Here is a 26,202-nt window from a genome sequence, read left to right as displayed (position 1 = left end):
ATGATGATTTATTGACAGCCTTATCAACCACCCTTGGTGATCCTTGCTGTACAATGAGATGAAACGTAAAGCATCTTATTCATGGACATTCAACTACAGACCAAAATCACCATCCAAAGAGCTGTTGCTCTCACCTTCTCCTATTTGAAAAGATCTTTAAATTTTTTGAAAGTACTTTTGCATCTATGATCTCACTGGGAACTCAAGATCCTAATGAGACCTTTAAAGGCAAGTGTTATTATTCCCATCTTAGAGAGCTTGTGGGAGGGTACTCCACACCTCATTGTGTTACTGTGATTGGTCACAGAACATGGGGCTGGCTCTGTTGCTTTCTTAGGCTGGGTATCATTGTGTGTGTGTGCTTAGTTGCTCAGTTGTGTCCAACTTTTTGTGACCCCATGAACTGGAGCCCGCCAGGCTCCTCAGTCCATGGGGATTTGCCAGGCAAGGATACTGGAGTGAGTCGCCATGCCACCTGCCTTTTATTTCCGTGTCCATTTTAGCTGTTCCAGTCAAGACAGGTGCTAAGATTACCAAAAGAGATAGTGAGGCCTAAAGACATAAAATTAGAAAAATAAAACAAGAAAACAGAAGAGATGGACCAGCAATATATTTATTTTTATAATTGCTTTTTTTTTGGCGATTATTAAGTGAAGATATCTGGAAGCCGAAGTATCTGAGGAAGGAGTAAAAATAGCATTTGATTGACTTAGAACGATGCCTTTTCATAAGTAAGCAGAGCAGAACAGAACAAGGGAGGCAATCAGCAGGGGAGTTAGGAGTTTGGAATGAGAATGTGTTGTGTACAAAATGAGAAGCAAGGAAATATCTTACCTAAATAGTCTACAAATTTAGATACAGAGTGACTTGACTGAATTGCAACAAGGTGGGAACAGGGAAGGGGGAACACAAGCTCCCAACTTCTGGGGGGAAAGTATCTTTTACACCTGTGCCAAGGTGGTAGACACCCTAAGCCCAAGAAGAACTTCACATCTTGTCTCTTGCGTTAATCAAAATAAAGTCATTATAAAAGAAAACCCATGTATATATGAAACTAAAATAGCTGCTCCTTAGATATGCTGATTGCAAAATACTGGTAACATTCATCAAAGCTTTACCTCTCTCCCTTCCTCTCTTTTAGTAGCCTTGTTTCCCTGGTGCCCTGAACACGTGACAGAATTCAGCACTGGACAGAATTATTGAATCATCTGTATAAATTGTGAAAGGAACAAGGATATCTGGTCTATACTTGCTAGTGTATAAATTATTTTTTTCCTGCCAAAAACTGTAAAAAATTACCTTGGCAACCAACACTTACTTAGTATAAATGGAAGCCTGAATCAAAGATATAAAATAACGGATCATTTAACCACTCAAATAAATAGAAGGAGAGATAACATATTCCATATTCTCTCCTCCAGGAGAAAATAATAAATTCACCCATGTGGTATGATTATCACAACACTGAAACAACAAAACACAATTGCACAAGTTCTAATGCTGTGTTCATGGATACAGTTAAACACCTGATTTTCAATATGCATGGCATGGGATGACAGATACTTAAACCTTTCCCCCAAACAAGTATTTTAAAATAGGATGCATCAAACGACAGGCCCATTCTGTGTATTGACTAACCAAAGATTTGGCCTGAGACAGAATAAACATTGCAAATTTTTCATCTAGGTTTAAAATAAAATCGATCACCACTATGACCAAATACTAGAATGTGATCTGACTTGGCCTCCTTTCCATTTTTAAAGTCTCTCTATATCAGTGTTTCTACAAGTGTCTTCTGGAAGCCACCCGAGTCACAGTCAGCGGCGTACGCGTTAAAACGCAGTACCCAGAGCCCCTTCACAGACTCAGCGTACATGGTCTTGTGGGGGCGGTATCCGGGGTTGGGGGCCGAGGACGAGTCCAGATTCAAATTTTCAAATCTCTTGAGGGGTCTTAAACACATTCCAGATTAAGATCTGCTGAATTAATGTTTTACTATCATGGTTCTTTAAATTTAAGCCCTTCCTTGGCCTTGGGATGGCTCATTCCAAGGTAAGTTCAGAAGTGAAAGATTTAGTAGCCAGGAATTTGCAGAAGAAAGGTAAACAGGAAGCTAGAATCTGTTCTGGGGATCAAATGAACCCACAGAGGCTGGGAGGAAACAGGGAATTAAGCCAGTTGTTAACTAAGGCTCCTCCTCCTTCCCCCTGGAAACGAACTACGAAGAACAACTGAAGAGGAAAGATGGAAAGCAGTCTTCAAGATTTCATATGAGTTGGTGATGAAACATCCAATTTTATCCCAGCTGCCTGGTGAGGGTAGATTCTTCTTCATAGAGGGGAAAGCTCAGAGGTAAACCAAAGCTGTGATAGCCCATAGGAATCCACTCAGACTCACCCAGAGAATGCTGTATTCTTTTACCTTATCTCTGACACAACTGCCCAGGATTATACATTTTCCCCCTTAGGTTATTATTTTAATCTTCGTTTGTCCCTAAACCTTAGGTTTTCTAGATCCAACCTCCTCCTGCCCATCATGTATATTATGAGCAATAAATTAAAACGGCAACTTGGTTAGACGTGCTAATCTGTGACTAAATATTTAACAAGGGGGCAGAAAACTTTACATTTTGATCTTCAAACACTGGAAAATAAATGCCCTCAATTGTGAGCTTTCCAAATTGGCAAGACTGCAAGGGCAAAACAAAATTTCCATCCATTTGACTGACCCCTTGAGAGGTGAGCTATTATTAGCAAGCAAGAACTTGCCAGAATCTATCTGGAAAATATCAGACGAAAAGTGATTGAAACGAAAAGCATGTATTTTCAGCTGGTCAGTGAAGCCATGTCTGAATGAGACAGATGATAAAATATTACATATGTATATATAATGTTTACGCCTACACATCATGCATACAATATATCATATAAGTCTATATATCGAATGATTCACTTTAATTCAGCAATATTTGTTGAATGGCTGAGTTGGACACTAAGTAGTGCTAGGTTTGGGGAACACAAACAGTGAGATCTACATTCTCTTATCTCCAGGGACTCACAAGTTGGAAATGTGTGAGAAGGATCACTGATTTGTACAACTTTATACAACCTGACAAAGGTGATATTAGCCACTTGCAGAAAAGAAGCCTTCCTTAAGAAGATGTTTACCTCTGCAGGAGTTCAGCAGACATAGGAGGTGGGGAGTGTCCTTCTGGCAGAAGAAACAGAATTTACAGGTGAGGAGTGCATGGCTGGGATGCAGGGGTTGGGAATGGGTTGGGTAAGGGACAGTAGTGCTTATGGTTTAAATAAGTTCATGTACATATTGACTTATTCAGCAAACTCTCAATGGTGTTGAAGGAGATAGGCACTGGGTACAGAGTCAGAGGAGACATGGCTTGCCCCATCATGGCTCATGAGATAGGAAGAGAGCAGTGGAATACAGGATGGTGACTGCGAACCAGACAGAAACCTGTTTGATTCTAGATGGATTTTGTGTGTGTGTGTGTGTGTGTTCCAATGATACCTTTCTAGGTAATAGCTGCCATTTCATCGAGCACCTCCCAAATGCTATGCTGAGTTGCTAGCTATCAATATGTTACTGCTGATCCTTTCAAAACCCCTGCATGAAGGGTAGTTTTTTTTTATGTACAGATAGAGAAACTCTGGATGCCTAAGATTGCATTGCTTGTAATCCATGGTGCTTGGATTTGTACAGATATTGATCTCACTGACCTGGTAATTATAAATGCTGAAGAACAGCTGAATTCAAGTACTCCCCCCACCCTACACCCTGCCAAATATACCATCTCAAAATGACTTGGGACCACTCTGGCCTCTGAGGCTGCGGGACAGCTCTGCAGAATCCTTGCAGGTGATTTATGTCTGTCTGCTCTTCCAAGAAACCAGAGCTTATTGCCTTGCTGGGCAAAGCGGCAGCGACTCCCTGCTCCACCCATCTGTATCCCCCCAAAGCAAAGATTTCCAATTACTGCTCTGCAGAAAATGTCAAAAGCATTACTCAACTATTCATTATCCCAGGTTTTGTAATTTTTCATATGTTTTTACTCTTATCTGCTAGCACTTGAAAAAGACCAGCTTTTTCCTCTTAAGGGAGCTTAATTTGCAGAGCTATGCAGTCTCCCTATTATGTTCTTATCACCCTCTCCCTGTGGTAGGCAGAATGACAAGGATGACAAAAAAAGAACCAAAAAATATTTGAAGGCCTTCCTGAAAATCCACGAGAATGAGGAATCCGAAAAGCCAGAGGCTTCTGTTCCTGGAGTGACCTGGAACAAGGCCGAGGGCGGCGGGCATTAACCGTCACAATTCACTCAGCAGGGCCTCTTGGCCCTCAACAAGACTACCATCCTGGGGCCACGGGACTTTGAGGATTTCTTTGAGTGGTTTAACTGGGGGTTTAAGCAGCTCTGAGGTGCCAAGAGGTTCCTCTGAAATTCTTGAAATTCTTATTACGAGTGTTAAATTAACTTTGGTATCCCAAAGACCAGAGGCCAAGGGTGGCTTAGAGTGGCTTAGTCCTTCCCCCCTCCCCCTTTGGCCTCTCTGCCCCATTTTTATATTATACTGCGCTTGGCATTTTTCTCAGTGCCGCGTAAAGTGCTGTGCAAAGGCTACTTCCAGTCCCCTAGCTCCCGCTCTTCCACCTAGATGGCGCCCCAAGCCCCGCCATCTGTAAATTCTGAGCTGCCATCTCGCCCCATCCTTTCCTCCCCAGGATACCGAGATTTCCGAAGCCAGCGCCCAGGGGGGCTCCGAATTCACCCGCAGGGACTCTGCCCTCTGGAGTGCGGGGCTCTGGGGAATCCCCGCCCACCTGGTCATTCCTGCAGGGGAATCCCCGCCCCCCGTCCCTGTCACTCCAGGAAGGGAGTTCCCGCCCCTCGCATCTACCAGAGGGAGGGAATCCCCGCCCACATCCAGGAGGCTCGGCAGAGCCCCAGCGCCGCGCAGCTGGGAGAGCCGGGCTAGGAGCGGGCTCTCGGCGCCGGTGCGTGCGGCCCGGGGCAGCGGCGCGCGGGAGGTGGCTGCGGCGGGGACTCGCCGGGCCGGGGACGCCCGGGATTGCGCCTCCCGTGGTCGCGGGCGAGCCGCGGTGCGGCGGCTCTCGGCAGGCGCGGCGGTGGCAGCGGCGGTGGCAGCGGCGGCGGCAGCGGCGTGGGGACCCATCGGGCGGCGCCTGGGTCCGGACACGCGAGGAGCAGCCTCCGCCGAGCCGCGTGCAGGTGAGGCGACCGTCCCACTGCAGCCGGGACGTGAGGCTTCGGGTGGGTGGGGACGGGGGGGGGGGTGAGGCTTGGCACCCCCGAAACCTCGTGCGCCCAGGAAAGTTTAGTGACAATTCCAGGTGCCGGAATCCCAGCCCGGGGGAGGCGGTGAGTAGGGGCGCGGAACCCCGGTCCCACACTGGGCGGTGCAAACTCCGGGTTCATCCGGCCAGGGGCAGGGAGGACGCGGCTGCGAGAAGAGGGCCCGACGGAACGGTCTGGGGACAGCGGGGACAACCCGAGACGCACTGCCGGCCACATTCAGGACAGGGCCTGAAGCCCCTGCCCCAGCGCGCGCCCAAGATTCCCATCCCCCGGCCATCGCCAGGTCCCCTCCTCTCTGGCGGAGGTACTCAGGTGCTCTGGCCTCAGGTGCTGCCTTGGGGATCAAGGCAGCACCTGAGCGCCTCCCGTGCCTACTCATCTCTTGCCCCCTTCCTGCCTGGAGAAGAGACACGCGGCGCCAGGGCAGGGCGCGCGAAGAGCAAGGCCATCTTTGGGAGGTACTGGCATCTGCCAGAGAGATGGGGAACTGCGGTTTGGAAAATCCTGCTGGGCCCTCTCTCCCCCCTTGAAGTCTAGGTCCTCCACAAACCTGGCCTTCTTCCTCTTTTCTCTCTCCCTCGCTCTCTGATGTGCGCTGAGGTTTTAGATCTTTGGGCTGGTTGTCTTCCTGCAGTGCTGAATTGGGTGCGGGAGGGTCTGATGTCCCTGGCTAGAGTTTACAGAAGCTTGTCCTCAGCAGCCCTGATCTGTGCCAAGACCTTGATAAGGGGACACTGGAGTGTGAAGAGGACAAGGTCTGGTCCAGGCTGGAATGGCAGGCACGAGGGCATTCCACAGCTGCAGACGTGCCCTGGGACTGGAGGTGGAGGAGTACTGGGGAAAGGAGTAGCCTCTTGTAGCTTGTGCAGCCTCTTGCCTATTACCATCTGAGCCACCATGGGATTCCCTGGTGGCTCAGATGGTTAAAAAAAAAAAAAAAAAAAAATCTGCCTGCAATGCAGGAGACCTGGGTTTGATCCCTGGGTCTGGAAGATCCCCTGGAGAAGGGAATGGCATCCCACTCCAGTATTCTTGCCTGGAGAATTCCATGGACAGAGGAGCCAGGCAGGCTACAGTCCATGGGGTCGCAAAGAGTCAACTGAGCCTCTCACAGAGGCCAAGTGCATTGGATGGATGTGTTTTCCTTGACAAGTCATGATGGAGGTGGTTGCAGAAACTCATACTCTGGGTCAGCACCTTCCATGCCAGTGAGGCCTCCCCAACTCAGTCTGCTCTGAACTTGGGCTCTAGGCACCTGGTTTTCTACCCACACTAGGGTTAGCTTTTCTGGTCTGTGACTTCTGAGTGGGGGTCGAGTAGGAACAGGGTGGCAGATGTGGTGTAAGACGTCTGCTTGTGGGGGCAGAATAGAGTGTCCCAGAAGATACTATTGCCTGGAAGTGGTAGTTTTAGCTTCCTCAATTCCTTCTTCCACTAGAATGGGCCCCAAACCTGCCGCCGCACTAATAACCACAGTGGGGGGCGGGGGCGGAGTGCAGAGCTAGATGTAGGAGTAAGGGAGTGGCAGGTGCTGAGAAAGGAAGAATCTGAATCATGAAAAGTACATAAAATGAAAGTGAAGTCCCTCAGTCGTGTTGGACTCTGCAACCCCATGGATTATAGCCTACCAGGTTCCTCCGTACATGGGATTTTCCAGGCAAGAATACTGGAGTGGGTTGCCATTTCCTTCTCCAGGGGATCTTCCCGAACCAGGGATCGAACCCAGGTCTCCTGCATTGTGGGCAGATGCTTTACCTTCTGAGCCACCAGGGAAGCCCCATGTAAAGTGCATAAATGTACTTTAACATAGTTAGGGCTGCCCTGGCTCAGAGGTAAAAAAAATCCGCCTGCAGGGCAGGAGACACAGGAGTGTGGCTTCCATCCCGGGTCAAGAAGATCCCCTGGAGGAGGGCATGCCAACCCACTCTAGTATTCTTGGCTGGAGAATCCACATGGACAGAGGAGCCTGGTGGGCTGTGGTCCATGGGGTCACAAAGAGGTGGACATGACTGAAGCATCTGACACTAATATACATAGTTATGAAGCAACTGAATTAACTAACATAGTTAATATGATCCTGGAAAAATACTGAATTCTGCTTTAAATCTCTATCATTGAAATTGATTTTGCATGCGCTTAAGTCAGTTTACTATTTAAGGAAACATAATAATTTCTCCATTCAGTTCAGCCATTTTTGGAGTACCTGTGGTTTGCTGTGCACAGGGGCTTAGAGGTTCCTGGGGATGTGCTTAGGCGACAGAGGTACCCTCCTTGCTGTCAGAGCTTCAATCTGTCAGGAGATGTGAGATGTACACTGAGAGCTCTGTGCAAACCGGTATCCATGTGTCATGTATAGACAACCTATGTTTATTGGGTAAAGGGATGAAGGGATGATCTAATGAACAAAATGCCTGAAGAATGATCCTGATGGAACATTTTGGGAGGATGGTGGAGAAATAAACCATTTTTCACTGAGGGGATCTAATGGAGGAACTATGTGCTCTAGGATGATTAGTCTGCTCTCTTGCAGGAAGAATTGGGACTGGGGAGAAGCAAGAGATGAGGAGCTGGGTGAGCTTCTGGTAATAAGATGGGGGGCAGAATGTATTGGAGGTCTGAGCTGGTGGGTGGCAGTGGGCTTGGAAGAAAGGAAAGGCTCATCAGAGATGGGCTTGAAGTATGGGCACCACTTAGCCTGGGAGTGAAAAAGAAACAAATGTCACCTGCAGGTGAGAGGCAGAATACACAGTTGGCTGAAGTGGAGGGGTTTAGAGGTTTAACAGTCAGCAAACCAGAAACCTGGAGAAATCCTTTCAGACTTTTCCTTCTTGACTTCTCCCACATTTAATCAGTCTCAAAGGTCTACTCATGACCTCTACTTGTAAAACCCATCCATGGCTCCCAGGACCCGTGGGACGAAGTCCCAGTCCTCTGCCCATCTTCAGACTTCTCTCCTGCCATGTCCCCCCCCCCACATGCTTTAGTGCTCCTGACCTGTCCTCCTCTCAGCCTGTGTGCTCCTGTCCTTCTGGGTGGTAGCAGGAAACTGAGGTCCTGGAATATCCTTTCTCCCCTGGTCCTCCTGATGAACAGTTTTTATTTTTCAAGATCCAGCTCCAAGTGCGAATTCTCTGCCTCCCCCTATCCCAGGAGACGTAAAGCAGTCCTGCCTTTGGTCCATCGCTCTACAGAGCCCCCTTTGCGTATTCATCATGCTGCCTGGGCCTGTTTCTTTGTTTCCTTTTGGCCACACTGCATGGCATGTGGGGTCTTAGTTCCCCAACCAGGGATCGAAACTGTGCCCCCTGCTTTGGAAGCATGCAGTCCTAACCACCAGACCATCAGGGAAGTCCTGGACCTGTTTCTTTAGAACCTTATCTTATTCATGCCCAGAAAAGGCCTCGACCAGTCAGTCACCCACCCAACTTGCTCAGGTTGGACAAGGAGAAAGACAGTCTACACTCCAGATACTGCCCCCACCCCCCAACTCCATTGCGCCAGCTGATTATACTGTAGGGTGTTGTCCCAAGCCTGACTTGAAAGTTCCAGAACTAGTGGGCTGCACAAGGTAACACAGACTGTGTATACTCACTGGCCTAGATCATGTGGGCCCAAGTGACTCAGACTATGGTGGGAGGAAGGGAGGTGTTCCTGTTGGAAGGTGGCCCCAGGTTCCTTGTTCTGCATCTTCCACAAGGAGAAACATCCTAAAGAAGACAACCCCACAAAAGGTCAGGAGCAAGCCCAAGGAGAGGCTGAATCCCATTAACAGGACAGACTTGGAGACTTGACAGTTTTTAACCTCTTTCCTCTGCCCTCAGAAATGTGTCCAAACTACCAAGTAGGATGCTCGGCAGGCAGTCTCCTGAGGAGAGTGGGCGGACAGGTGCAGGCAGGAATGTGTGAGAAGGCCAGCGTCTCAGGAGGGTGATGGGAATCAGCCATCGACAGAGACTGAGAACAGAATATGTGAGGGGTGCCCATGGTAGCCAGCTTGCAAGGGACGAAGGAGGGAGTGTTTGCCAGGACAGTGGAAGTGGGGAGCGTAGACGCTGAATCCGGAAGCATGCCAGTTGAAAATAACAGGAGACTAGTTGGAGGAGGTGCTAAGGTTTGAGGTTTAAGGGAAGCTTTATTCAGGAGAGTCCCCAGGCATGTTTAGTAAACAAAAGAGAAGTGGGAGAGAATGGAGTCAAGAAATGGAGTCTTTGGGAAGGAAGAGGCCAGAAGCGTCAGGAGCAGGTGCAGAGAAAGAAAAGAGCTGGCATCTTTGCCTTCCCTGGAAGGTAGGAGGGGAGCAGAGGTGGGGTGAGGTTCTGGAGGCGCCTGCACCGCAGCGAAGGGGAGTGTCAGCCTTGGTAAAAGAGCAGGGATGCCTGTGGAGAGCCAGGAGGGCACTGTGTCAGGCTGGGAGCTTGGGGGACAGGCCACTTTGGCCAGGGGATGAACCTGGCTCCTGGCACTGGCAAAGGCAGCCCAGAGGGAAAGGTGGGATTGTGGAATTGGGGTCAGAGAACTGGCTGGAACCTCTAACTGGCCAGATGTTTTGAAATTTTGGAGCCGCCGTTTCTTCATGTGCAAAGTTGGTAGAAGAGCTATTTTTCAGGGTTATTCTTAGGAGGAGTAAAAAGAGATACTGAGATATGCACGTGTCAGTGATAACGCCTGGGATGTCTTGGGTCCTGATGAAGATGTGTTGAGAAATGGATAAGCCTCTCGCCAGAGTCAATGACAGCCCAGTTGAATGCAGAGACCGGACTGTTTAGCAGACCCAGCAGGAGCTTTCTTTCTTTCTGGGTGAAAGATGTTATCACGCCCTTTCTGATGTGATGGTGAAGTTGGCAGGGCCCAAAGCAGGGAATTCCTGGAGGGTCTCTCCTCTCCTCAGTGGTTTCTGGAAGGGGCAGTACTTTCAGATTTGCTAATTCCTGCATTCCAGGAAGCTGAGGCCCAGAAAAGCAGAGAACTCGCCTCGTTTCAGTACAACCAGAGCTAGAATCACATGGGGGCTTCCCTGGTGGCTCAGACGTTAAAGAATCTGCCTGCAATGCAGTAGACCAGGGTTTGATGCATGGGTGGGGAAGATCTCCTGGAGAAGGGAATGGCAACCCACTCCAGTATTCTTGCCTGGAGAATTCCAGGGACAGGAGCCTGGTGGGCTGCAGTCCGTAGGGTCGCAAAGATTTATACACGACTTAGCCACTAGCAGACTACACAGGGCTAGAATCACAGTCCAAGTTGCTCAGTCTGGGAACTGTCATCTTTCAATGGCAAGATGCAGGTGAGTGAGGAGGAAGTCACAGTCTCTGTACCCCCTTGGTTTTATTAATGGCTCTGTCGTTATACTTAGAAAGATTAGATAAATATTCTCACTCCTTCAGAAGGAGGGGAGGCTAAGGAGCGCTTAACTTGATTTAGGAATTACTGAATAGATGTGTGCCAAATTAAATGATATTTGGAGAAAATGTGCAGAATGCTTTTTAAGGAAAGAGAAGTATAAAAATATGTACTCAGATTATCCTTGATATATTTTTCCAACTGGATAGTCTTGTGTCTAGATTATGTTGTCAATTAGACTTATGCATAGGTTCCACATAAAATGATAGATCCTTATATGGCATTTAAAACTTCTCCATCCTTGATCTTTATAATAGCCATCTTCTAGAAATGGAAAAGAAGGCTGGTCTTGGGAAAGAATACATTTCCCCCCGGGGTTTTGCAGCTCTGGGCAGAGACAGGATTTGAACCAGGTAGGGCATCTGATTTAGACTTGAATGGCCCCTGATTTAAAGAGCTCAGCATTCTATTTACAAATGTGTTCAGGAAAACACTGGGAGCATTTACGGTTTGAGAACTCAATAGTTGAAGAGGCCCTTTGTGGTCTGATAAGGCAGCCGAGTCGAGAGCTGGCTTGTTGAGGCACTAAGTGTGCAAGAAGACACATTTGTCTTTTAAGTCTTTCCAGCTCCGGGAAGAGGCCTGCCCCTGGCTGGGCCCTCACTCCAATGCCAATAATGTCTTCACCACCCCGCATTCTCACTGGGGCTGGGAAACAGTCCCCATTTTGAGAACCACTGGCTCTGGGGTGCGTGTACTACCTACCCAAATACACTGAGTGAATGGTGACTGGTCTGTTAACTCGCAGAGAATCAGAAACTTCAGAATTAACTCTCTTTATGAAGCAGTCTGATGAAACCAGCAAGCATGGAACATCTGGCTGATTGAGTTATTCTTAGATTATTTGCTTGTAGGTTTTAAAGTGTTTCTGTGGCTCATCGAATACTCTAACATGCAAAGGCGTTTGGGAGAAGCAGGGTTTGGGAAAAAAAGAGGACTCATTTTGCCCACATCCACGTCGCGGCTTTAGATGAAATAATAGCAGAGAGAGAGGGAAAGTTTTGTTGCCTTAAGCAGCCTGAAATGCTTAGCTATCCACATGAGGATTTAAAAAAAAACACATACCCTGAAGGATTTGCAAATCCCTGAAGGAACCTAATCTAATCCCTTGCCATCAGGTGGAAGTAAATTTAACACATTGCAGAATGGACCCGTGGCGTTTGAGCAGCCTCCTGAAGAGGGGCTTTCGTGGTGTGTGTGTGGCCCTTAATAGAATGAAGCTCCAGACTGGGGCCCTGGAGGACTTTGGCAGGAGCGGAAGCAGATTTGGATGAGCTACTCATGGTCTCCCTTTTTATCAGCATCTGATACCGCTAGCAGTTGGCCTTGCCGGCACTCGACCTTAGCTAACACTGCCACCTTAACTCAATCGTTTGAGTTAAAACACATACGCTCTGGCTTCCAAGGGTTCATCATCCTGCTTTGCTAAACATCAAGATGCACAGATGCAGTGCAGAGAAGATTCCTCCCATACCTAAGAGCCGTGAAATCCAAAGCCCTATCCCAGGCTGAGACCTGCCCACTGCAGGAATACAAGCTCTGCTGGGAGAAGGCTGGGAGAGAGGGTAATTTTGGATCAGGATGTTCTCAGTAGAGGGTGGGGGCACTAGGCTGCCTGACAGGGGAGGCCTCTGGGCATCTAGAGGAAGGTACTGGGAAGAGAGACAGTGCCTGGGAGGCTGGCTCCCTGGGGACCCTGTCTGGCTGCTGTCACCCCTGATGAGCTGCTGGGATACCTAGGGAGGAAGATGGAATAAACACCGGCTCTTTTGTCCCTTTCAGCAAAGGCTAGTGCTCTGCATGTGTGCATGGATGCATACTAAGTCACTCAGTCATGACTCCATAGGCAACCCTATGGAGCCTGCCAGGCTCCTCTATGCTTGGGATTCTCCAGGCAAGAATACTGGAGTGGGTTGCCATGCCCTCCTCCAGGAGATCTGCCCAACCCAGAGATCAAACCTGTGTCTCTTTACCTCTCCTGCACTGGCAGGCGAGTTCTTTACCACTAGCGCCACCTGGGAAACCCCCAGTGCTCTGTGAACGTGAAAGTCGCTCAGTCGTGTCCGACTCTTTGCAACCCCATGGACTATACAGTCCATGGAATTCTCCAGGCTAGAATACTGGAGTGGGTGGGTAGCCTTTTCCTTCCCCAGGGGATCTTCCCAACCCAGGGATCGAACCCAAGTCTCCCTCATTGCAGGCAGATTCTTCATCAGCTGAGCCACAAAAGAAACCCAAGAATACTGGAGTGGGTAGCATATCACTTCTCCAGCGAACCTTCCCAACCCAGGAATAGAACAGGGGTCTCCTGCATTGCAGGCAGATTCTTTACCAACTGAGCTATCAGAGAAGCCCTCCAGTGGCCTGTAGATGCCTTCTAATGCGAATTTGCTTGTCCTGTTTATGAATCTTGGGATGTTGTTGGAATTACGGTATTTCACAAGACCCTTTCTCTGTTAGCCATGCTGTCTGGGGTTGGTATAAACAAGTTTGAACACCCTGTAATGCTCTTACCTCTCAAGAATATTAAGTGGTTCCTGACTCTACTTATATTTGCAATGCAAGTGATCACATATAATTATAAAATCTCTTCTGGTGTTTGAGCATTTCTTTTTTTACACCCATGAAGATGATGATGGAGCCAATTTTAACAAAGCCAGATGTCAACAAACTCTTTATGTTTTGACATGTTGGCCAATGGACACATAGGTCTGATTTCAGCTGTGTTTCACTTGGATTCCCCAACCCCTCTTTTTGACACAGTGTATTTTGTAGAGATTGGGGTAAAACTAGGGTGTGCTATATGGGTCTCTTGGTAAAGAAAATTAACTTCTAAGGCTCACACACTGTGCAAAGATTATCACAAAATCACTCAGCATGTAATTTTGGCATTGCTTTCCTCAACTTGTCTGCTGCCCACTCTCCACTCCAGCCCCGCCCTGGTCACCGTTATTCCCAGTATCATTAGGCTGACAGAAGAGACAGCTGTCCCCAGAAAACACGCTCCAAGTGTCCCCATCAGCACGGATTCTCATGAGAGAGCAGACAGTGAGATGGCTCTGGGAGTGGAAGGTGCGGGAAAGGATTGCATTAACTCCTCTCTGGATCTGCTACTCATCTTTCAAAACCTGAGCAGATGTGAGGCTTACTGATTTCATTATGGTGATGGCTGGGGAGCAGTGTTAAGGCACTGGCACCCGGGAGTCACCCACGGTACCTGAGCACCCTTCTCACCTTCTGGCCCCTCACCTGCTCAGCATCCTGGACACAGTCTATCTCTTGAGGGTCTCGGAAGATGATCGGCCCTTTTCGTCATACTCTTCTCAATCCACACTCCTCAGCGTGTGTGTGTTAGTCGCTCAGTCATGTCTGATTCTTTGCGACCCCATAGACTGTGGCCCTCCAGGCTCCTCTGTCTATGGATTTCTCCAGGCAAGAATACCAGAGTGGGTTGCCATGCCCTCCTCCAGGGGACCTTCCCAACCCAGGGATGGAACCCAGGTCTCCTGCACTGCAGGTGGATTCTTTACTGAGTCAGCAGGGAAGCCCTCAGGATCCGACATGATATTCTATACATGGGGCTAAATGAACGTTGTTTGAACATTCCCTAGTTGGCAGGCACAGTTCTAGACACTTTTAAACGTATTAATTCATTTCGTTCTCATAACCATCCGATGAGGTTCAGGCTGTTATCATCCCCATGTTTGTTTCCTAAGGCTGCTGTGAGAAATGACCACAAACTTGGTGGCTTAGAACAACAGAAGTTGATTCTCTCATACTTCTGGGGGTCAGAAGTCTGGAGTCAGGTGTCAGCAGGGCCATGCTCCCCCTGGAGGCTCTCGGGGCGGAGCCTTCCTGGTCTCTTCCGGCTTCTGGGAGCTGCCAGCACCCCTGTGGCTGGCCCACTCCCGTCTCCATCTCTGTCCACATCACCTTCTGCTCTGTGTGCTCGTGTCTTCTCTTATGTCTGCATGTCTTTGTCTCACATGTCTCCTGTAAGGACCCTTGTCACTGGGTTTCGGGCTACCCAGATAATTCAGGATGATCTCATCTCAAGATCCTTAATTTAATTATATCTGCAAATAAGGTCATATTCCCAGGTACCAGGACATGAACATGTTTTTTTCAAAGTCACCATTTAACCCACTATGTGCGCTTTTGCAGATGGTGTATTGTGGTGAGCCACATTCTCCAAGGTTATAGGAGTTTGTGGAACCAGGATTTGAGTAGAGCAGTCTGGCTCTAGAGCTTGTGTTCTTGAACTGCAGATCTTCCTTGACTTACAGTGTGGTAGTGGTGGTTCAGTCATGTCTGACTCTTGCGACCCTATGGACTGTAGCCCACCAGGCTCCTCTGTCCGTGGGATTTCCCAGGCAAGAATACTGGAGTGGCATGCCATTTCCTTCTCCAGGGATCTTCCCGACCCAGGAATTGAACCCGGGTCTCCTGCATTGCCGGTGGATTCTTTACTCACTGAGCTACAAGGGAAGCCCCTGTAATACAATATGGTTACACACTGTAATAAACTCATCATAGTAATATTGTAAATTGTAAATATCATAAGTCAAAAATGTATTCAATGCACCCAACTTACCAAACATCACAGCTTAGCCTAGCATACCTTAAATGTGCTCAGAAGACTTGCATTAGCCTAAAGCTGGGCAAAATCATCTAACGCAAAACCTATTTTATCTGAAGTGTTGAACACCTCATGTAATTTACTGAATACTGCACTGAAAGTAGAATGGTTACAAGGGTGCAGAACGGTTGTAAGTACATCGGTTGTTTACCTTGGTGATGGCGTGGCTGACTGGGAGCTGCAGCTCACTGCCACCGCCCAGCATCTCCAGCGAGTGTCATAGCAGCTTATTGCTAGCCCAGGAAAAGATTAAAATTCGAAGTGTGGTTTCCACTGACTGGGTATCACTTTTGTACCACCATAAAGTTGAAAACTAAGATCTGAGATCATGGCATCCGGTCCCATCATTTCATGGCAAATAGATGGGGAAACAGTGGAAACAGTGGCAGACTTTATTTGGGGGGGCTCCAAAATCACTGCAGATGGTGATTGCAGCCATGAAATTAAAAGACGCTTACTCCTTGGAAGGAAAGTTATGATCAACCTAGACAGCATATTAAAAAGCAAAGACATTACTTTGTCAACAAAGGTCCATCTAGTCAAGGCTATGGTTTTTCCAGTAGTCATGTATGGATGTGAGAGTTGGACTATAAAGAAAGCTGAGCACAGAAGAATTGATGCTTTTGAACGGTGGTGTTGGAAAAGACTCTTAAGAGTCTCTTGGGCTGCCAGGAGATCCAACCAGTCCATTCTAAAGGATATCAGTCCTGGGTGTTCATTGGAAGGACTGATGTTGAAGCTGAAACTCCAATATTTTGGCCACCTGATGCGAAGAGCTGACTCATTTGAAAAGACCCTGATGCTGGGAAAGATTGAAGGTAGGTGGAGAACAGGACGACAGAGGATGAGATGGTTCGATGGCATCACTGACTCAATGGACATGAGTTTGAATAAATTCAGGGAGTTGGTGATGGACAGGGAGGTCTGGTGTGCTGCGGTTCATGGGGTTGCAAAGAGTCGGACATGACTGAGCCACTGAACTGAACTGAACTGAGTGACTGAACTGAACTGAAAGTTGAAAAATTGTGAGTTGAACCATCATAAGTTGGGGGACCATCTATCATCTCTGTCTCTCAGTAAATGTGCTCCTCTGATTGTTTATGGTATGAACGGATGGCAGGATGGGTGGATGGGTAAAAAGATGCTGATAATAGTAACTCATCAACACTCTACTTCCCAGCATAATGAGAATTATACCAACATCAACAAATAATCATTTTTTATGCTGTTGCCTCAGGACTTGACCTTGGGTCCTTTTCTCTAGTTATTTTCCCTTCTGGGGAGATCTTATCTACCATCTGTGTGATGTTGCCTCCCAAATGTATGTCTCTAGCTCACTGACTTCCAGACCCACATGCTCACTGCCAGCTTGACATCCCCACATGGGTAGAGAATGGGTGCTTCAGACCTAACAGGACTGAAATGGAAGCCTTGAGATTTTCCCTTCAGGCTAGTTCTTCCCTTCTCCCCACCTCTCAGTAAACAGCACCACCGTCCCCTTGCTGGCTCATTCCCTCAACTAGAAGCCACTCCTTTTTCTTCTCTCTGCCTCACGCTCAACAGGTCAGTGTGTGAGTCCTGCTGGGCCTTCCTCCAGAATCCACCTCCTGCTCCCACCTTCCACGGCAGGCTCCAACTTGTCCCTGGAGCTCTGCTGCCATGATCCTCTACCTGGGCCTCCCCGGAAGAGGACTCTTGACCCCCAGTCCTTTCTCCTCAGAGCAGCCAGAAGGGCCTCTTGACACACAAATCCAGTCAAGTCACTCTGCAGCTTCAGCCAGGGGGTTTCTCATTGCCGTTTGAATATAATTCAGATCCTTTTCTCCCACCTGCCTCTCAGGTGACTTCCTGTCTTCCCACCCAGTGCTCTCACTGTCTGTGCCCAGGCACACTGTCCTTTTTGGAACATACCAGGCTCTATCCCAGAGGAGGGCCTTACCCCTTTCTGGAAGCTTCTTCCTCTGAACCTTCAGAGGCCTTCTTCTCTGCAATCATGTGATCTAAAATGGCCCTATCCCCCGGGTGCTATATCATGTTACTCTTATTTCATTAGAGAGAAAGTTTTTCTATTTGCTTATTACTTATCTCACCTGTTGGGATGTAAATTCCATCAAAGCAGGGACATTGTGCTTTTCACTGTGTCTCTAGTGGTGACAACATTGCCTGATATACAGCAGGCCCTCAGTAAATAGCTGGTTGTACAAATGGAGCACTTATTATATTCCAGACACTGATCCCAGTTATCCTTATATTCCAGATGATGAAAAGTAGGCTTCAGTTCAGTTCAGTTCAGTCGCTCAGTTGTGTCCGACTCTTTGCGACCCTATGAATTGCAGCACGCCAGGCCTCCCTGTCCATCACCAACTCCCAGAGTTCACTCAGACTCGCGTCCATCGAGTCAGTGATGCCATCCAGCCGTCTCATCCTCTGTTGTCCCCTTCTCCTCCTGCCCCCAATCCCTCCCAGCATCACAGTCTTTTCCAATGAGTCAACTCTTCGCATGAGGTGGCCAAAGTACTGGAGTTTCAGCTTTAGCATCATTCCTTCCAAAGAAATCCCAGGGCTGATCTCCTTCAGAATGGACTGGTTGGATCTCCTTGCAGTCCAAGGGACTCTCAAGAGTCTTCTCCAACATCACAGTTCAAACGCATCAATTCTTCGGTGCTCAGCTTTCTTCACAGTCCAACTCTCACATCCATACATGACCACTGGAAAAACCATAGCCTTGACTAGATGGACCTTAGTCGGCAAAGTAATGTCCCTGCTTTTGAATATGCTGTCTAGGTTGGTCATAACTTTTCTTCCAAGGAGTAAGCATCTTTTAATTTCATGGCTGCAATCACCATCTGCAGTGATTTTGGAACCCAAAAACATAAAGTCTGCCACTGTTTCCACTGTTTCCCCATCTATTTCCCATGAAGTGATGGGACCAAATGCCATGATCTTCGTTTTCTGAATGTTGAGCTTTAAGCCAACTTTTTCACTCTCCTCTTTTACTTTCATCAAGAGGCTTTTTAGTTCCTCTTCACTTTCTGCCATAAGGGTGGTGTCATTTGCATATCTGAGGTTATTGCTATTTCTCCTGGCAATCTTGATTCCAGCTTGTGTTTCTTCCAGCCTGGAGTTGCATATCTGTTAAGAGCTGGAACAAGAATTTGAACCCAAATCTCTCTGTCTCCTAAGCCCATATTCTTACCCATTATTCTGAGAAACAGGGACTGTCCAGGATCTCTACAGAACCCTTGAGTTTTCTAATTCATTTTTCTGCTCAGAAACCCAGGACACAGATTGTTAAAAGACAGGGAGGAAATATTCTTACTTAGATTCTCAATATACTATTTCCCTGAAAAGTTGGCCCTGGGGCTTAAGCTTGAGCAGTTAAGAAGTTCATTTCTTTTTTTCTCCACTTAGGAATTTAGGCTCAAGACGTTTTCAGATCCATCTGGAGAATTAATGGTTTAAACCCTCTTCCTTGAATGCTTAGAGGAAAGGCAGAGATGACCAGGTTACATCCTGATCGTATTTGTAGGAGAATGCAAAGGTGGAATTTGTTTGCCTTCACAGGAAGCCCTGAGATCATCCTCTTCCTGGTCTTCCTTTCATATACCTATCTGTAGTTTGTTTTTTTCTGCCTCCCTGTCTTCTCCAGTAGATAAAACCCTAGGATGAGAACATGGACCCTGGTTTTAGATTGCTTGATAGCAAGACCCTCTGCATTGGGTCTTGCTAAAACACTGGTCTATTTCTCTGTCACCAGTTTTGGGCCAGTCATGGAAGAGGCCAAAGGATATATTTTTGCCAGGATGTGGGGCTCAGAGGAACTTCTGCCAATCGTGCAGACTGGGAGAAATGAGAAAGCAGCTATTTATTTCCTTCCCTGCTCTTGGACCTCCTTTTAAAAGTAAGTTCCATCTTGAGAATTACATCAGCATCCCGATAAGTAAACATCAAACAAAAAGCTACTCTTTCAGGCAAATAGTAATTGTGAGAATGGCCAAGACCCACAGATGTAGGTTGGGCTTTTATTTGTAGAAAGGACTATAGTGGCTGATGAGTGTATTTGGCAAGTATAGCTGCCTTCCTACAGGGAAGCAGAACTCTAGCCATTTGATACGTCATGCGCTTTGCCACTGCTGTCATGAGTGGGATTTGTTATGGTAACCAGAACTTTGCCTGGAGGGTTGTGCATGTCAACTGTCACTCATTAGCAGTCTCCTTTATTTTAACCATAAACTGAAGAGGAGCTGCTCACTGTGCTAACAGGCAGATGGGTAGTCACGATGGAGCCCAGGTACAACTGTGTGTGCTCTTTGGAGGTGGAATAGCGCCGCCCACCACAACTCTCATTTGCTGGATCAAGAAGTGTTCCTGGATTTCCATTGGTTGAAATCCATGCTGGAACCTACCCTCTAGGATAGTCGGTCTTATTATTTTTCCTCTTTCTCAACTGCTACTCCCCATCTTCCTCTTGACCCAGCACATAAACTTTGCTAACGGTGGTCGTGCAGAGAGAATGTAGGTAGCTTCCCATAAAACCACTGAAAACTATGAAAGCTCAGCAGACATTTGAAGGAGGTAATATGGTCAGAGACGCTCTGTTCTCTCCTAGAGTTTGTACTTCATCCTCACTGCTGTAAATCAACTTTCCCCCCTCTTTTTCATACAACTAGTATTTATTTAGTAATACACATACAGAAAAGATATAAACACTTCATATTCAATGCATGGGGGATACAAATAAATAAAATTCAGGTTGCTAGAATTACCAGTCCCATCAAATTATTTAACTAACTTTGCGGGTGGAGGAGAAACAATGGAGACAGCATTGCTTCAGGAACATGGAGAGCTTCCTGAACCCTGCTTTTGATGGAGACTTGGAACTGGCTAAGAACCCCTTAGGCATATTTACTCCTGGATATATTTCTAGGCCTGTGTAAATCTGGGTGATGTTATGTTATGCCCTATCATCTGTGGCTGGGAATATGAACCGCAGTCCAAAGTGAAACCAGAACCACTTATTGAGTTGATGTCAGCAGTGGGTCAGAAACTAGACTGGAAAGTTCTTCCAGGCAGAAGCCACGCCCTGTTTGATGCTGTGACTCAGGCCTGTTGTAGATCCTTCATGAAGATTTTTTTTAAATGAATGAAACTGGTGTCAGGTCAGCATGTCTGAGTGGGGAGAAGAATCTGGAATACATATTTCAGGTCATACCCGCAGCTAATCTGTAAAGATCCCTGAAGCCTGAAACAGCCCTGCCCTTCAGAAATTTATCACCTAATAGCAGAGCTAGGAAGTCTGAGGCATGCTAGTTATGATTGAAGATGTATGGGAAGATGAATCTTCTGATGTAAGTGCTTGAGAGTTACCTTTCCTTCACAACATTTTTCCAAATAAAGAGATTTCGCTTTACACACTGACCATTTTAGGTGATTTCGTGAACATTGTACTTGTACAGTCCTGAGACATTTCTTCAGTAAATCACATACAGACCTACTATGTGCTAAACTCTTACGTGCTATTGAGAAGGCAGGCATTCAGTGTGTTTTAAGCTGTGTTCAAGAACATGACCTCCTAGAGAAGTGATTCACCTTCTTGCTGTGCATCCCAAGGTGCTCTTATCAAGGTTGCTAGTGACATCTCCATTGCTAAATCTAAGGGCTAATTCTCAGCCTTCCCCTTCCTCCTTCAGAGCATTTGATGATACATACGGTTCATCCCTGCTTTATCCTTGAAAGGCATCCTTCCCTTGGCTTTCTGCATATCATACTGTACAGACCTTCCTCCTCACTCACCGGCCAGCATTCCTTCCCCATCTTCTTGACTGCCTTCGCTCTTCTCCCTGATCTCTCACTGCTGAAGGGCCTAGCACTCATTTCTTGCACTTGTCTTCTCTTTCTGTGATTACTATCTGCGGTGTCAGTCATTCTCATGGTGTTAAATACCATCCATCAGCCAAGAATCCACACTACGGTATCTCCATCTTATGCCACCTGCATATAGAATTACCTACTTGACACCTCCAATAGTAGTCATCTCAGACTTTAATGTCTAAAAGTAAGTTTCTGATTCCCATCCCTTCCCCTTCCAGATACTCTGTCTCCAGTTAGTTCTTCAACGTATACTCAGAATCTGACCATCCCTCATCGCCTCTCTTCATCCCTGGTTCCTCATCTCTCAAGTGGGCTCTTTTAGGTGCTGCTCAATTTTTACCTCTTCCATTTCACCATGTGGCGTATTCTCAGCAGAACAGCCAAGTGATTCCAGATTCAAAATACAAATCAGATCAAATTAGTGCTCTGTTCAAACTTCTCAGAGTAAAAGCCAAACTCATAACTTAACCTACCAGGCCCTTCCCTTCCTCCCTGATTCCCTCTCTGCTCAAGCCCCACACCACCCTGGCACACCTCTGCCTCAGGGCCACCGCACCTGCTGTTCCCTCTTTCTGACATGTTCTCCTTTCATGTTGCTGACTTGCTGCTTCCTTCAGGTCTCGATTCAAATGTTGCCTTCAGTGAAGTCTTCGTGCCACCCTGCCCCAGCCTGAGATTTCATATCCCCCTTCTCAGCTTTATTTTCTCCTTCGCACCTTGTCAGTTTTTAAACATATATTTTACTGACTCAATTTGCTTTTCTGCCTGCTCTGCACCGCTGCAATGAAAAATTTATGAGGCTAGTTTTCTGAAGGGGGGAGCCTGTGTGATTCACTCTTCAACGCTGAGAACAAGGCTTGGCATACAGCAGGCACTCAGGAAGCAATCTGTTGAGAGAATGAGGTAGAACCATGGGTATTTTTCATTTAAATATTGATGCCCCCGAGGATTGTGATATAATTGGTGGGATGGGCACCAGCATTGATATTTTCTGAACCCTCCCCAGGTCATTCCGATGTGGAGCTGGGTATAAGTTGTTCATTCTTAGAAAGTCCATTAGTCTCCAGACTTAAATTTCCAGGGATGATTTTAATGAAGTTTGTGTTATGTGTAAAAATTTCATCAGAGCATCTTCTTAGAGGGAATGTAATGGACATTCATCCCTGTGTGACCTTGCTGACTTTTGCCTGGAGGCACAAATCCCACTCTTGCCAAATTAAGTGTTTTCTGTGTTAATTTCCCCACTGGACTTTTCTCTTTATACTGTCAGCTATTGCCATCCATGTATCTGTGGGTTCTGTATCTGCAGATTCAGTCCATAGCTGATGGAAAATTCCAGAAAGCTCCAAAAAACAAAACTTGAATTTGCCAGTATGTACATTGTACTTATAACCATTTATACCGTATTAGGTATTATAAGCAGTCTAGAGATGATTTGGGCTTCCCTGGTGACTCAGACAGCAAAGAATCCACCTGCAATGCAGGAGACCTGGGTTCGATCCCTGGGTTGGGAGGATCCCCTGGAGGAAGGCATGGCTACCCACTCCAGTATTCTTGCGTGGAGAATCCCCATGGACTGAGGAGCCTGGTGGGCTACAGTCCATGGGGTCACAAAGAGTCAGATACGACTGAGCAGCCAAGTACACAGCACACAGAGACGATTTAAAGTATTAGGAAGAATGTGCATGGGCCATATGCAAATCCTACGCCAGTTTATAGAAGGAACTTGAGTAAATGCTGATCCTGGTATCCTCAGCAATCCTGGGACCACTGCCCCGTGAATATACTTGAAAAGTGAGAGGGGATTTGGATCCTGCTTAATTCCTTTTGTCTGCATGGACTATGCATTTATTTCACACCCCCGCATCCAGAAAGCCCCGCAACCCCTTGCCTAAATTCTGTCCATGACGTAAAACGCAGGCTGAGTCCCCTTCCCTCTGAAGAGTGTTTCTCCCCACCCCTCAGCTGGCAGTCTCTCCCAGAATGTCTGGCGCACAGGCCGCCTGGTGCGTTCTCTTGGCATCTAGCACATGCTGCCCTGGCTGGTGAGTCTTTAGGTGAAAGTGTCTTTCTTTGGTTTTAGGCCTCCCAGGCTAGGCTGTAAACTCTCTCAGGCTCTTGGCCATACCTCTCATCTCCTTATATCCCCAGCACTATCCTTTTTAACTGTATTGGCAGCTTTAAGGAGCATTGCCAAGGGGATAGTGTGTTACTCTTGGTGTAACTGGGGACTGTACCCTTCATAAGCACTCTGGCATTTTTTAACTCTGGGTTATGTTGACCTGTGGGCTTCCTAGGTGGCACTAGTGGTAAAGAACCCGCCTGCCAATGCAAGAGACAGAAGAGACGTGGGTTCGATCCCTGGATCAGGAAGATCCCTTGGAGGAGTGTTAGTTGCTAAGTCGTGTCCGCCTCTTGGAACCCCATGGACTGTAGCCCGCCAGGCTCCTCTGTCCATGGGATTTTCCAGACAAGCATACTGGAGTGAGTTGCCATTTCCTTCTCCAGGGGATCTTCCTGGCCCAGGGATTGAACCTGGGTCTCCTGCATTGCAGGCAAATTCTTTACCATCTGAGCCACAGGTGTGGTGATCCACTCCAGTATTCTTACCTGGGAAATCCCATGGACAGAAGAGCCTGGTGGGCTATGGTCCATAGGGTTGCAAAGAATTGGACATGACTGAAGTGACTTAGCACAGCACAGCACATATTATTGGTCTGTATCTTTCTCATCTCACAAACAACTAAATACGATGCTTGTAAGATTTAGAATCTAGGATTGCAGTGAAAATGACATACCCAAGAAAGCTCAGATATAATCACATTTGCCTTTATTTTCAAAATCAGATTCAAGGAAATAAATTTAAGCTAGCTTTTGGGAACTGCTGGCTGGCAGCTCTGAGACAAGGCAGAGGAGGGCATCGCATAGAGCCCTTCTCCCTCTATTTGAAATGGTGGCTTTTCTATTAGAGTCTCATTCTCAGGCTAACATTCTTCATTTCAGCAGGCTGGGAGATCAGGTAACCTGATCTACGGGAGTAGGAGGAAGGTTTAGAAACTAAGGTCTTAACACCTTTGTGGCCTTTTGAAGCCCTAGGATTGGAGAAAAGTGATGTCATGGTGAGACAGGAAATGTTATAAAGCTGTAAAATGTCATAAAGCGATTTCCATCTGGTATTAGGTGTACAAGACACAGCAAAGAAAAGGGCATTGTGTTTTTATCCAGTGGGGATAAGGTTACTAGATTGGTACATCATGGGAAAAGTGTTCATAACAAATCTGGACTTTTCAACAAGGTGTTTGGAGGGTCCCTTGTGATATCTTTGTGAGCAAGATGGAGGAACATGGACTGGACAGTTGTGTGATGTGGTGATTTGTAGCTGACTGGATAAATGCCCGTGCAAATAGGTTGATGGATTGATGTCCATCCAGAGGGAGGGCTCTAGCAGTGAGAGTCTGACACAGTTCTGCCATTGGATTTATCCTGCTGCTGTTCAATGTTTTTATCGAAGACTTGAATAAAGGTGCAGATGACACATTTATCCCATTTGCTCATGACCCAGATCCGGGAAGCACAGTGACCTCGTTTCACACCGGAATCAGAATCTAAAGTGACATACAGGATAGGCCACATTTTGCAAGATCAGCCAAGGGCTCAAGTGAAGGTGCTTCACTGTTGTCTGAAAAGCCAACTACATTTATTACAGAACAGTCAGGAATCGGCTGTAATAATGATTTTTTTGTAAAAGACTTAGGCAGTTCGTTTGACTGGATGGTCAGTGTGCATCAACATTCTGATGTGATTGTATGTAAATCCCAGATGTGAGGGGTCCAGAAACAGTGTGGACGCTCTGCTCTGGTCCCACACATCTAGACTATCGTACACTGTTCTGGGCAGCACGTGGTGTAAAGTGATATATTCAGAAGCAAGTGTCCAAGATTCGAAAGTTGGCGGGAGAGATTTTCAGGAAGGATGACGGTGCCTTCCAAGTCCTTTCCCTTTCATCCCATACCCCTGTGGACCATCGCTTCACACACTCCTTTCCCAGTACTCTAAACTCTCTATCTCCTTTCCTTTTGCTGTCCTAACCGTCCAAAATCCTCGCACCAAATAAGTTCAGTTCAGTTCAGTCGCTCAATCATGTCCGACTCTGCGACCCCATGAATCTCAGCACGCCAGGCCTCCCTGTCCATCACCAACTCCCAGAGTTCACTGACTCACGTCCATCGAGTCAGTGATGCCATCCAGCCATCTCATCCTCTGTCGTCCCCTTCTCCTCCTGCCCCCAATCCCTCCCAGCATCAGAGTCTTTTCCAGTGAGTCAACTCTTTGCATGAGGTGGCCAAAGTACTGGAGTTTCAGCTTCAGCATCATTCCCTCCAAAGAAATTCCATGGCTGATCTCCTTCAGAATGGACTGGTTGGATCTCCTTGCAGTCCAAGGGACTCTCAAGAGTCTTCAATCACTGTCAATTTCTGCCCCTGTGTCCTAATTGCTGAGGATTTCTGTGAAAGAGAAAAAAACCCACTATCTGTTTTGATTGGCGCAGCTGCAGGATAAGGGCCTCTGAACTCATCGTCCTCCTAGGCCGGCAGGCAGGTGGACAGTCTCACAGGACCCCCGTCAGCCTTCCCTGCCATTCCCCCCACTGCCTGGACTACCCCTCCCCCTCAAACTCCTACCTAGAGACCTTCTCCCTCCCTTCAAGCTGGGGACCTTAATGTTTTCTTCACAGAGAGAATCCATGAAAATTCCCTCAGTCCGGCTCCCTCGCTTACAATCTGTCCACCTCCGACCTGTGCGCTTTCCTTCTTGCCTGAGAGAATTTCCCTCCTTTTATTGAACCTTTCCCTCAGATTCAGCTTAACGATCATGCTTCATCAGCCTACTCTTTCCCCTCTGTCTTTACCCTCCCCCTGCCTAGAAGCCTTTCCTCTCTGCCATGTGCAAAACTCACCCCTTT

At 47.2% G+C, this 26,202-nt stretch overlaps 1 protein-coding gene across 4 annotated transcripts in view; it reads left to right on the top strand.

The window, feature by feature from the left end:
* Positions 1 to 4,913: 4,913 nt before the first annotated feature.
* Positions 4,914 to 26,202, top strand: part of PDZD2 (PDZ domain containing 2) — a 411,535-nt gene continuing 390,246 nt past the window's right edge. For 3 of the 4 annotated variants that reach the window (XM_069555958.1, XM_069555955.1, XM_069555961.1), the window contains exon 1: positions 4,914 to 5,245. The gene's annotated coding sequence lies outside the window, so the exon portion shown is untranslated. The remainder of the gene's footprint in view (positions 5,246 to 26,202) is intronic. The other variant, XM_069555957.1, reaches the window with a different exon arrangement.

This window comes from Ovis canadensis, chromosome 16 (assembly GCF_042477335.2).
Source record: "Ovis canadensis isolate MfBH-ARS-UI-01 breed Bighorn chromosome 16, ARS-UI_OviCan_v2, whole genome shotgun sequence".
In the NCBI taxonomy this organism is placed as follows: domain Eukaryota; kingdom Metazoa; phylum Chordata; class Mammalia; order Artiodactyla; family Bovidae; genus Ovis; species Ovis canadensis.
The sequence above is the reverse complement of the archived record's forward strand: the minus strand, read 5'-3'. Positions and strand labels throughout refer to the sequence as shown.